The sequence below is a fragment of the Poecilia reticulata genome, linkage group LG17 (assembly GCF_000633615.1).
Source record: "Poecilia reticulata strain Guanapo linkage group LG17, Guppy_female_1.0+MT, whole genome shotgun sequence".
NCBI classification, from domain to species: Eukaryota; Metazoa; Chordata; class Actinopteri; order Cyprinodontiformes; family Poeciliidae; genus Poecilia; species Poecilia reticulata.
Window position 1 is genome coordinate 7,653,868 of NC_024347.1, and position 12,405 is coordinate 7,666,272.

General features: G+C 37.7%; 1 protein-coding gene across 1 annotated transcript in view; it reads left to right on the forward strand.

Annotated features, from left to right (window-relative positions):
* The first annotated feature begins 3,464 nt into the window (after positions 1–3,464).
* Positions 3,465–12,405, forward strand: part of pik3r2 (phosphoinositide-3-kinase, regulatory subunit 2 (beta)) — a 91,540-nt gene continuing 82,599 nt past the window's right edge. Inside the window, exon 1 of the mRNA XM_008433459.2 lies at positions 3,465–3,744. The gene's annotated coding sequence lies outside the window, so the exon portion shown is untranslated. The remainder of the gene's footprint in view (positions 3,745–12,405) is intronic.

Consider the following 12,405-nt stretch of genomic DNA (forward strand, 5'->3'; position numbering starts at 1 on the left):
CATAATGTGTTGACACAAAAACATCTACAAGTCTCTACTAGGAGTTGTACAGTCCAACTCCCCCTTTTTACACTAGTGGTTTGTCCCAACCAAGCAGCCATTTTGCTGCTGGCTTGTTTGCAACCAGCTTCTGAATTGAATTCTCCTCTGAGCAGTTTTATGGTAAGTTTTTCAATATTACTTTGATCTTAAATGTGTTTATTGAAAAATAAGGGCATTGTTTGTGCCCATAGTAATCCTGGTTATTTTGGGGCAAAACAGATATTTTTAATAATTGAGGTCATGTCTCATTTTGTATTATTTTCATCCTGCCCACCACTCCAGGCCTAAGTATGAAATCCTGCGAGATTTTGTGAGATTTAGACTGCAGCTTCATAGGTAAATGTAGTTGTATATGTAAACATTAAGATAAATATTAATGAACAATTAAGATAAATATTAATATAACAGTAAGTGTACATGGGGAACTATATGGTTTGTATTTGTTCTCAGACCTGTAACCAGTACACTGTTTAACATTTCAATGTCTTTCAGAACTTTTCAAATGTTTATCATCTTTCTACCCGGCACCTTCCTCACTTTTATTTTTGTGTTTTTCAGCCGTTGCTCTGCAGTTTGACCGAAAGCTGACTCTTGAAGACTGCAGTAAAACTGTCGAAGTGGCATCATTACACGCTAGAATGAGAGGAAGACATCACAAGGAATCAAAGTGACACCAACCAGAGTGAAACTGGGGTTACCACAACTTGTACTGTTTCCCTGGTTCATACAGTACAAAGCTTAACCTCATGGACTCTGTTCTTCTGTGGACAATAGACTGTTATTCTGACAGTCAAAAAGGAGTCAAATATGTTTAAAGATCCGTCCCTCTTTTCTTAAATAAAATGTTATATCAGGCCTATGTTATTTATAAACTTTTGTACAGTTTACCCATGATCTGCCAATAATATAACACCAGTGAAGAAACTTTTAGTGGTATGTTATGTAGACCTATCAGACCTAAAAATGTACATAAATCCTTAGCTTTCATTCAATATGAAATCAACCCAAATGTGCATATAGATCCACAATCAGATGAAGGTTGAGTCAATGTGGATTCCTGACTAATTCAATGTAGAATCAACAGAAATGTGTGCAGATCCTCATTCAGATGATGGTTGAATCAACATTGATTCCCAACTGATTCAATGTAGAATAAACAAATATGCATGCAGATCCACGTTCAGATGAAGGTTGAATCAACATTGACTCCTAACTGATTCAATGTAAAATAAACAGAAATATGTGTGCAGAACCACATTCAGATGATGGATGAATCAATGTTGATTCCTAACTGATTCAATGTAAAATAAACAGANAATCAATGTTGATTCCTAACTGATTCAATGTAAAATAAACAGAAATATGTGTGCAGAACCACATTCAGATGAAGGTTGAATCAATGTTGATTCCTAACTGACTCAATGCAATAACACAAATATGCATGTAAATTGACATACAAATGATGGTTGAATCAACATTGATATGTCGGTTATGGTTGAAACCCTAACGTTGATTCAACACACAAGTCACTGACCACTTTCAATGTTGTTTCAATGTCAGCGTTCAACGTTGATTCAATGTTTCTGGTTGACATTGATTCAATGTCGTTTCAATCATTCTGTGCTATCTGGTTGTTTTTTTTAATATTAGGCAATTAATTTAATTTCACATAATTATCACGGTAGAAGCCATTTGTTTATTAAATACTTAAACATATTTATTTGTTGTGAAAGACGTATACTCACAAAGAATGAGATAATTAGTCCAAGTTTGTCATTGAACGTTCAGAAACTGTGGCGGCTGTAATGCGTCACAGCAAAGGTAAACAAAGGTAAAACAACCCGAGCAGGTGATCAACTCAAAACCACTCACACCTTTTTATTCTCTGTCTCTATTTGTCATTTAAGCCATAACATTCAGTCCGTTAAGCTATTAGGTTTTCAGATTTGATATTTGTTTTTGCAATTATTAATAAGTGCTCCCCGAACACAGCGGTGGTTGATTAGTTAATTTTAAACTCCTGCTCTGCTAGTTATTTTGGTAATGGAACCGAAACGCACAGATTTGCGCAACACCTTGTAGAAACAATAATTACTGATATTTTTTTTGTTGCGTCATTAATATGAACACCTTGTTGATTTTTTGTTTTTCTTGTTCTTTAATAAAGTTACGAACGTTTTGATAAGGAGTCAGAGGAGGACGTGCTGGTCTCATGCAGCATCCTGGCGGCGTTCAGTTTGTGACCTACCGCCGAGATTGACGTATGGCACCCTGCTCTAGTAAAGCACGAACAGCTCAGAAACAATATGAAATTGGGGGTGGGCGGGAACTATTTATTAACTGATTAAGCCGTGTTTTAAATTGTTCTTGAAAAACTAATCAGTCTTGGCTGATTAGTGGCTGCACATGCACTCATTGATTTTTTTTTTGTTTTTTTTTTTTTTACAGCAGACAGCCGCTCCCCTCTCTTGCAGATTCTGCGTACCCCCTCTAAATCTTTTAGGGGTACGCAGTACCCGACCGTACCCGCCTACTTTCACCCCTGGATGTTCTCTGTTGGACACTTCACAACAAATGAGAACAACTGTTGACTGAATCAACATTTGGAATCATGTCACTGCTCTCTAAATGTATTCTAGTTAGTTCCTGCATCTTGACTCCTCGGTGTTAGGGCTTTAGTGCTGTGGTGATGCCAGACATGATGGAGCTGTGGGTGACCCTGCATGGCATCTTACAGGGTAAAAGGCAGGGGCTTTGAACGCACCCTTGAGGAGCTCCGGTGTTCTTGATAATTGTGTCACATGTGCGTTTGGGAAAAGTGTGATATTAGGAAAAACATTATGCTAGAGAGTGCTGCGATGCTTGCAAGTAATGCATACCCAACTAAAACCTGTTAAGATATTGCTGCTTTAGGTTCATTGCAAACATAGACCCCAGATAAGGAATATTCTATTGAGTTACAGGAAAACAGAAGGGTCAATTACCTTGTCAAAGCTATGGTGGCTTTATTATTATTAGAGTTTATGAAGTTGCATCTGGCTCTTATGTTTTGACAAAGAATCATCTTACTGAAAATGTTTAGGTATGATTTGGGGCAAGAAACGAAAGCACTTATCATTTATGATCAAACATATTAACTAACATGTTTGATTTTAATTTTAATTATTTTAATAGTTATAAATACTCACACACAAAAAAAATCTGTTTTTCTTTTGTAGACAGGAGTAGAAATGGAGCATTAAGAAAAGCAATAAATAGACCACAGACCTCAAAAACGTATACAAACAATAGTTCTTTGTAGTACGAGGTAGTTTACAGTGACGTTAAATAAAGTGCAGGCAAGTACAGATGGAGATTGATTGGTAGTTTCAGGTTTCCAGCTTAGAAGATGGAGCTCTCCGAAATCGTTCGGTCTTTTCCGCGTGGTTTCGTTCGTTTTCGTTCACAGCTCAGTAGTTCCCACGCACTCTCCTTCCCTGCGCCGTGCTGAGCTGGAAAATGGCTGAGCATAGGGCCAGGGAGTTATGGACCGGAGAAGTACGGTGCAGTTAAAAGTTAAATCAGAGTTGTCGACAGGAAATTTGGACACACCAAAAACACAACCGTTTGCAGCAGGGACACAGGAAATTTCTTCTCGGTTTCATCGAGTCTGTTAAAGCCCCACTGCAGAAAAAGCGAGAAGACTCAACAAACCATCCGCGGGTGAGTTTTTCCTCAACTTATTGCATATTTCCAGTACAGCAGGGAAGGCAGCTGCCAATGTACTGAAAAATGGTGGAAGTTCAATTCTGTTACTGTGCCGTGTGGACGCAGAGCCATGCTTGCGTCGTTTGTCAATGCTAAAGTTTATTTTTCCACATTTTCCCCCTGTGTTTTTTTTTTCTGTTGCTCTAAAATTTTTGCTGGAAAAAGTATAATTTGGTCTATTCGCACATTCCTCTGTGCTAGCGCTTCTCGACAATGACGTGTATAGAATGTTGATTTACAGTTAATAGCTAAATAAAGTACTTTAAACACATTTAAAATTAAATGTTTACCCCGTTGAGTTTGTGTATTTATATAAGCATGGCTCTAATAACCAAATAAATCATTAACCAAGTGTAAGTAGTTGCTAAAGTTGTCCGTTTGGTGTTTGTTGTTCGTATTTTTCCTCATACTGCTAACATTCAGCTTTTTGCTCTTTTTTTGCGACCGTAAAATTACATTTAATCCCATTTAGTCAGCCTGTAGCGTGCGTGCGTGTGTCTTATACTAAGATGCATGCACATACTTCATGCGAGAACATGATGTAGGCCTTGCGTAGTAGAGAAGATGATTGTTTTTTGGATATGGTTTCCGTCTAGCAGTAACAGTGACTCTATATCGTGCTATTTTTTGCATAAAACAACTGAGCTGTATGTGGTTTAATTACCGAGTCAGCCAGAATGCACCCAAAAAGTCCATCCTCCTTCACACTGCTCCCTCTTACTGCTCTCTGTAAAACATGACCTGAGGCAAAACGTAGTTTTATCTTAATGTATAAATAGAAAATTTAACTTGTAGTACTTCATTTAGAAAACTAGTGTAAATTTATTAGCTCTTTTGGCAGTGACATTTTTTGCTTCAACATTTTTTCTATGTATTATTGGGACACTGAAGATTATTTAAAAGTTGCACTTATCAAGATTTGTAGCAGCAGTTTCATACCAATTTTGGCCTATTCTGTTTTTTTTCTTAAAGAACTATAAGAAAAACAATTAAAAATAGCATCAAAATGTTTTTTGTTGTTTTTTTTTTCTATTTCCGGGCATGAGCACTGAGGAGCCATATGTGAGTGAAATTAGTAATTTTTACCATTTCGGATTCTGGCATGATTAGCAGTAGTTTTATGTGTATTCCTGATAGAACTTAGATCCTTACCTCTGAGGTTCCTGGGTTTCATAACCCAGGAAGTTTCACACCTCCAGATTTTAAAAGTTAAAAAAGATTAAATAAATTACATTTGCTGTACTCTATTCACCCTTTTTGCTCTCTAGCAGCCTGGACATGTTGCAAAAAATATTTTTTATGGCATCTATTTTCTTGACTTAGGAACTGTATATATAGTAACTACTACCGTTTTGAACATACAGTGCATTAATTGACTGTAAAAAGGTTTAATATCTGCCCTATTGAACCACATTTCTGTAGAACCTAAACAGAAAAATGTGGAACTCAGGCTATTGATTTATTGGATTGTTTTTTATTTACTCCATAATTACAGACTTTTTTTGGGATACCTCTCCCAAAAAGTGGGTTAATTCTTCCCCCCAAACATTACCTCACTTTGGGAAAAAAAAAACTTAATTCCCCCCCCCCAAAAAAATTACGTTTTTTTGGGGGAAACAACATAATTTGGAAAATAAAACGTATTACATAGGGCCCTATGTTAGCTGATGCTTTAACTGATACTTGGAAAAGGGTGCTAAGTTGGGCATTTCTTTTCATTGCCATGAACACATTTAAGTGAAAGAGCCTAGTTATACGAGTTGATAACATTTAAACCTAAATAAACTTTAACGATGTATATATGTCCTCTACAAAAAACAGCGACTTTGTTTAAAGATTCAAGTTTTCATTTTTAATTTGTCTTTTTGAAAAACAGTACCATAACTGAAATCTCAGGTACGGTCATGTCAACATTTCTGGCAGGAACAATGAATAGTCACGTCTGGTGCTGTTGGCCTGTTCTTCAGGCCAACAGCCTGAAGAACAGGCCAAAAACCGGCATTGCAGCAGGTTTTTCAGATCCATATGGACATTTTAGACTGAGGCCAACATGTATCCATCGGCAAGGCAACATAAGGATAAAGTAGCTGCCTAATATTTTGCTCATAAAGTCTAATGACTGTTTTTAAGTTAGATCACTTGATGTTAATTACATGCCGTCTTGTATTTTGTGATGCCTAGATCAGTAATATTTAGTAGACTGGCGAGGTTCATCATGGCTGGTAAGGCACCGTCTTCTCTGTAGTTGGATATACAAATATACAGTCATATGAAAAAGTTTGAGCACCCCTATTAATCTTATTTATTTTTATCTCTAAATATTTGGATGTTTGTAACAGATATTTCAGTTTGATACGACCAATAACTTATGGACACAGTAATATTTCAGTATTGAAATTAGGTTTATTGGACTAAGATCCTCCTTTTGCAAAAATAACAGCCTCTAGTTGCTTCCTGTAGCCTTTAATGAGTTCCTGGATCCTGGATGAAGGTATTTTTGACCATTCCTCTTTACAAAATAAATAATGAGAAATTCTAAGATGTTGATTCAATGTTGATTCAACCTTCATCTGAACGTGGATTTGCATGCATATTTGTATTTATTCTACATTGAATCAGTTAGGAATCAATGTTGATTCAACCATCCTCTGAATGTGGATCTGCATAGAGCAAAAGGTGATTTATACTGTAGTTGGGAAAATGTATGATTTATACAGAATAAACTTCCATCAAATAGCTGGTTTAATCTTCAAACAACTACAAATATTTCCAAATAAGTTTATTAAATTCATTACAAAATGTCCACGTGCAGATAAAGATCCCACACCAGTAATAATAGACCAGTTCGATTTAACCAGTTACCAATCCAAGAAACAACAGACTGAATCAGTAATTGGCAGGTTTAGTTCAGTGTTTCACCTGCCTTACATGTTTTAAGTGTTTCCTTTCTGCCTCACCTGGATTTAATCTGTGGATGATTAACAACCTTCTGCACTTCTTGATGGCTGCAGACTGTCATGCAATCATCTAACTCAGTTGTTCTGGAACAGAGACACATCTAAGCACGTCATGATAAAAAATGAAAAACAAGTGATTACTATCACAACAATTTAAAGCCCACTTGGAGCAGCCAGCTTTACACTTCCTTGTCCACCACATGCTCTCCCAGACCCCCGCCCTATTTTAAAAACTCAAATCTCACAAAATCTCGCAGGATTTCATACTTAGGCCTGGAGTGGTGGGCAGGATGAAAATAATACAAAATGAGACATGACCTCAATTATTAAAAATATCTGTTTTGCCCCAAAATAACCAGGATTACTATGGGCACAAAACAATGCCCTTATTTTTCAATAAACACATTTAAKATCAAAGTAATATTGAAAAACTTACCATAAAACTGCTCAGAGGAGAATTCAATTCAGAAGCCAGTTGCAAACAAGCCAGCAGCAAAACGGCTGTAGGATTGGGACAGGTGGGTGTGGAGAGTTATGGGAGGGAGTAGGGGGAGATGAGAAGGTAATGAGGAGTGCAACAAACTGCACAGATTGGACACATAGAGGCCTTAGGGGTGGGCTAATCCTGGTCCTCGAGGGCCGGTGTCCTGCAACTCTTAGATGTCTCCCTTGTAGAACACACCTGGATCCAATAGCTGAATCACCTCCTCAGTGCAGTCAGGTTCTCCAGAGTCCTGCTAACGACCTTATTATTTGACTCAAGTGTGTTGAAGTAGAGACACAGTTGCCCACCCCTGCCCTAGTCCTTGATGCAGCTGTTGAAGGCTCGATTCCTGGCCTTGGCAACCTTTGCTGCATGTCTTCCCCCTTTTTTGTCAATTAACTTATCAAATAAATGCCACTAGAGCCAAAAAGATCTTTAACAAAATAAAATGTGAAAATTTAAAACCCTCACCTAAAATTAAAATTGTTTCACCCGGAGCCCAAGGAGGAGAGGAGGAGGGTGGAAAGGGTGAGGAGATTGAGGGGTAGATGGGCCCAGGTGAGGGGTGGGAGTTGGGGGGAAAGAGTTGTGAAAACCAGCTTCCATTGATTGAACATTTAAATCACAAGTTCTTCCGCAAACCTTGTCCTCAAGGCAAACTGACCTGCGTGTTTTCATTTCAGCAAAACCCCGTTAATCAGACATCAATTAAGATCATGTGTGCCGAATTAGGGAAATGTCTAAACTTGCAGGGCTTGGAGGACCAGTGCTGAAACACACTGGAATCACTTTGACTTTACTTGAAATAATTAAGTTCGATACCACATTTGTATCCCTCGTCTGACACAATGACTCAAGCTAACCAGGGACAGATTCCCTGGTAGGCCACCGTGGCTCTGTGGGTAGAGCAGTTGTCTTGTGATCAGAAGGTTGATGGTTCAATTCCAGCTCCCTCCTGCCACATGCCAATGTGACCCCCTGGGCACTTAACCCCAACTGATCTGTGTATTAAATAATTGTGTGAATGTGACTCTAGTGTAAAGTGGTTTCAGTGGTCAAAATGACTGGAAAAGTGCTATGTAAGTTTATTTACCATTTTTGAAGTAAACTAAATGATTTGAGTAAGACTGACTTAAATCTGTTATCTTAAACATGCTTAATAAATTTGTTAAAAATAAATTTACAAATTGAGTTGGATGATTCTAATATATTGGATTTGTTAAACTTAATAAATTAAGTTGGATAAATTTAATAAATTCAGTTCGATAAACTTAATCGAATTGCTTGTTACCTACAGAAGCAATTCAATTAAGTTGGTTCAACTATTTTCTTAGTTGATCCACCGTCAATTGTTGACCACAACCATACATGCAACCTTCGTAATAATAATTCAACATTGAATTAACATCTTTTGCCAACAAGCCAACAGCGAAGCAGCTGTGTGGTTGGGCCATCCCACTCATGCAAATGGTGGGGNGCAGGTTTAGTTCAGTGTTTCACCTGCCTTACATGTTTTAAGTGTTTCCTTTCTGCCTCACCTGGATTTAATCTGTGGATGATTAACAACCTTCTGCACTTCTTGATGGCTGCAGACTGTCATGCAATCATCTAACTCAGTTGTTCTGGAACAGAGACACATCTAAGCACGTCATGATAAAAAATGAAAAACAAGTGATTACTATCACAACAATTTAAAGCCCACTTGGAGCAGCCAGCTTTACACTTCCTTGTCCACCACATGCTCTCCCAGACCCCCGCCCTATTTTAAAAACTCAAATCTCACAAAATCTCGCAGGATTTCATACTTAGGCCTGGAGTGGTGGGCAGGATGAAAATAATACAAAATGAGACATGACCTCAATTATTAAAAATATCTGTTTTGCCCCAAAATAACCAGGATTACTATGGGCACAAAACAATGCCCTTATTTTTCAATAAACACATTTAAKATCAAAGTAATATTGAAAAACTTACCATAAAACTGCTCAGAGGAGAATTCAATTCAGAAGCCAGTTGCAAACAAGCCAGCAGCAAAACGGCTGTAGGATTGGGACAGGTGGGTGTGGAGAGTTATGGGAGGGAGTAGGGGGAGATGAGAAGGTAATGAGGAGTGCAACAAACTGCACAGATTGGACACATAGAGGCCTTAGGGGTGGGCTAATCCTGGTCCTCGAGGGCCGGTGTCCTGCAACTCTTAGATGTCTCCCTTGTAGAACACACCTGGATCCAATAGCTGAATCACCTCCTCAGTGCAGTCAGGTTCTCCAGAGTCCTGCTAACGACCTTATTATTTGACTCAAGTGTGTTGAAGTAGAGACACAGTTGCCCACCCCTGCCCTAGTCCTTGATGCAGCTGTTGAAGGCTCGATTCCTGGCCTTGGCAACCTTTGCTGCATGTCTTCCCCCTTTTTTGTCAATTAACTTATCAAATAAATGCCACTAGAGCCAAAAAGATCTTTAACAAAATAAAATGTGAAAATTTAAAACCCTCACCTAAAATTAAAATTGTTTCACCCGGAGCCCAAGGAGGAGAGGAGGAGGGTGGAAAGGGTGAGGAGATTGAGGGGTAGATGGGCCCAGGTGAGGGGTGGGAGTTGGGGGGAAAGAGTTGTGAAAACCAGCTTCCATTGATTGAACATTTAAATCACAAGTTCTTCCGCAAACCTTGTCCTCAAGGCAAACTGACCTGCGTGTTTTCATTTCAGCAAAACCCCGTTAATCAGACATCAATTAAGATCATGTGTGCCGAATTAGGGAAATGTCTAAACTTGCAGGGCTTGGAGGACCAGTGCTGAAACACACTGGAATCACTTTGACTTTACTTGAAATAATTAAGTTCGATACCACATTTGTATCCCTCGTCTGACACAATGACTCAAGCTAACCAGGGACAGATTCCCTGGTAGGCCACCGTGGCTCTGTGGGTAGAGCAGTTGTCTTGTGATCAGAAGGTTGATGGTTCAATTCCAGCTCCCTCCTGCCACATGCCAATGTGACCCCCTGGGCACTTAACCCCAACTGATCTGTGTATTAAATAATTGTGTGAATGTGACTCTAGTGTAAAGTGGTTTCAGTGGTCAAAATGACTGGAAAAGTGCTATGTAAGTTTATTTACCATTTTTGAAGTAAACTAAATGATTTGAGTAAGACTGACTTAAATCTGTTATCTTAAACATGCTTAATAAATTTGTTAAAAATAAATTTACAAATTGAGTTGGATGATTCTAATATATTGGATTTGTTAAACTTAATAAATTAAGTTGGATAAATTTAATAAATTCAGTTCGATAAACTTAATCGAATTGCTTGTTACCTACAGAAGCAATTCAATTAAGTTGGTTCAACTATTTTCTTAGTTGATCCACCGTCAATTGTTGACCACAACCATACATGCAACCTTCGTAATAATAATTCAACATTGAATTAACATCTTTTGCCAACAAGCCAACAGCGAAGCAGCTGTGTGGTTGGGCCATCCCACTCATGCAAATGGTGGGGGTGGACCGCTCCACTCCTTGTAGTAAGTTGTAGATGTTTTTGTGTCAAACAGTCAGTGAGAATTGTTATGAACAAGTAAGAAAATGTACAGAAAGGAATCAGCACCCACTATCCTTTATAGTGGTTAATTTAAAATGTGATAACCCCCGCTCAGTAATAAAATGCTCTGACCCAGAGCTCGGATGAGGTGGAGAGGAGGGGAAGGGGTGCAACAAAACGGCTGACATTGATGAGATGTTGATCAGACAAATACATTTCAGTCATTAGATTTCAACGACAAAATAACATTGATTTAATGACACACTTTCAACGTTAGTTACTTGGCTAGAGGTGGATGGTTGTTTGACGGTTGATCCTCCGTCATTTGTCGACTTCAACCAAAAATCAACCATTAATCAGACCTCGGCATTTCAGTCATCAGATTTCAAGCACAAAACAACATTCATTCAATGACACAGTTTCAACGGTTTGATTGGATGGTTGTTTGATGGTTGATCCACCGTTATTTGTCGACTTCAACCTAAAATCAACAATTCTAACTATTTTCTAACGTTGATTTAACATCGTGTGCTATCTGGGATATTATTCAGTATTAATCATTATTTATTTTATGCCATTATTAATCATTATTTATTTGTGTTTATATAGTTATATAAATATGTATTGATATTACTAAATAATTTATTAAATAAATTATGAACGACTGTGCTTTTTAATATGCTCATCATACATCAGTATCAGAATATTGCATTCCTATTCTATTGTTATAGCCACTAAGCATATTTAAATATGCTGAACTATGTATTAAAAACATACTTAAATAATACAATTAATTATAAATGTAGCTTTGATAGATGTTTGAATATGGTTTCCAGTAACAAAAAAGCGTTTTATGATCGATTAAATGCGCTGATACGTCATGGTGCCTGCTAAACACATAAGCTGAGTGGAGTGGTGTACCGCTCCAAGATGGCCGAACTAAATCTCGTCAGCGACAATAGGCGGGAACGGTCCATGAGGCGTCTATCCTTATATTGTGTCTATGTTTGTGACATTGAAAAGAAAAATGGCGGAGGCACCAGAAAAATTGCTATCAGAAAAAGACCACGAGATATAACAAACGACCAGGAGATACGACAAACTTTCACCTTCGGTACTGTGAATGTAAAAATTTATTCACTTTTCATATCTTCTGATAAACTAAAATATAAGCAATATTGTTGCAAATTTTGCACAAAAAGTTTTCGGTTATATACCTTTTTTGAAAATAAAAGAACTAAAGAAGCTGACAAGAAATCAATGTAAACACTGTTTTAAATGTTACTCAGTTCAGTCTAGAAATGCACATCCCAGTGTATCATTATCAGATATCACAGAATGATTGAAACAACATTGAATCAATGTCAGCCAGAAACATTGAATCAACGTTGAACGCTGACATTGAAACAACGTTGAAAGTGGTCGGTGACTTGTATGTTGAATCAACGTTAGGGTTTCAACCATAACTGACATTATATCAATGTTGATTCAACCATCATCTGTATGTCAATTTACATGCATATTTGTGTTGATATTACATTTCATCAGTTAGGAATCAACGTTGATTCAACCTTCATCTGAATGTGGTTCTGCACGCATATTTCTGTTGATTCTACATTGAATCAGTTAGGAATCAAC